Genomic DNA, 865 nt, shown 5'->3' with positions numbered 1-865 from the left:
TTTTTGCGGTTACCGAAGGCTTCGCTTAGCGGTTAGCGGTTATCCCCCAGGTGAGCCTTCATTCGTATGTAGAAAAGTTACAAAGTAATGTTGGGTACTCAAATCACTTTTTAACTTTTGCGCACGGGTTTTACTATGATATTCAAGTGTTGAAAGTAACGCACATGTTGTTTGAAATTTCGGAAGTCCGATTGTAAGGGGTCGCTTTTTTGCGGTTACCGAAGGGTTCGCTTAGCGGTTAGCGGTTATCCGCCAGGTGAGCCTTCATTCGTATGTAGAAAAGTTACAAAGTGATTTTGGGTACTCAAATCACTTTTTACCTTTTGCCCACGGGTTTTACTATGATATTCAAGTGTTGAAAGTAACGCACATTTTGTTTGAAATTTCGGAAGTCCGATCGTAAGGGGTCGCTTTTTTGCGGTTACCGAAGGGTTCGCTTAGCGGTTAGCGGTTATCCGCCAGGTGAGCCTTCATTCGTATGTAGAAAAGTTACAAAGTAATTTTGGGTACTCAAATCACCTTTTACCCTTTGCTCACGGGTTTTACTATGATATTCAAGTGTTGAAAGTAACGCACATTTTGTTTGAAATTTCGGAAGTCCGATCGTAAGGGGTCACTTTTTTGCGGTTACCGAAGGGTTCGCTTAGCGGTTATCCCCCAGGTGAGCCTTCATTCGTATGTAGAAAAGTTACAAAGTAATTTTGGGTACTCAAATCACCTTTTACCCTTTGCCCACGGGTTTTACTATGATATTCAAGTGTTGAAAGTAACGCACATTTTGTTTGAAATTTCGGAAGTCCGATCGTAAGGGGTCGCTTTTCTGCGGTTACCGAAGGGTTCGCTTAGCGGTTAGCGGTATCCCCAG

The sequence above is a fragment of the Branchiostoma floridae genome, chromosome 10 (assembly GCF_000003815.2).
Source record: "Branchiostoma floridae strain S238N-H82 chromosome 10, Bfl_VNyyK, whole genome shotgun sequence".
Classification (NCBI taxonomy): Eukaryota; Metazoa; Chordata; class Leptocardii; order Amphioxiformes; family Branchiostomatidae; genus Branchiostoma; species Branchiostoma floridae.
The sequence above is the reverse complement of the archived record's forward strand: the minus strand, read 5'-3'. Positions refer to the sequence as shown.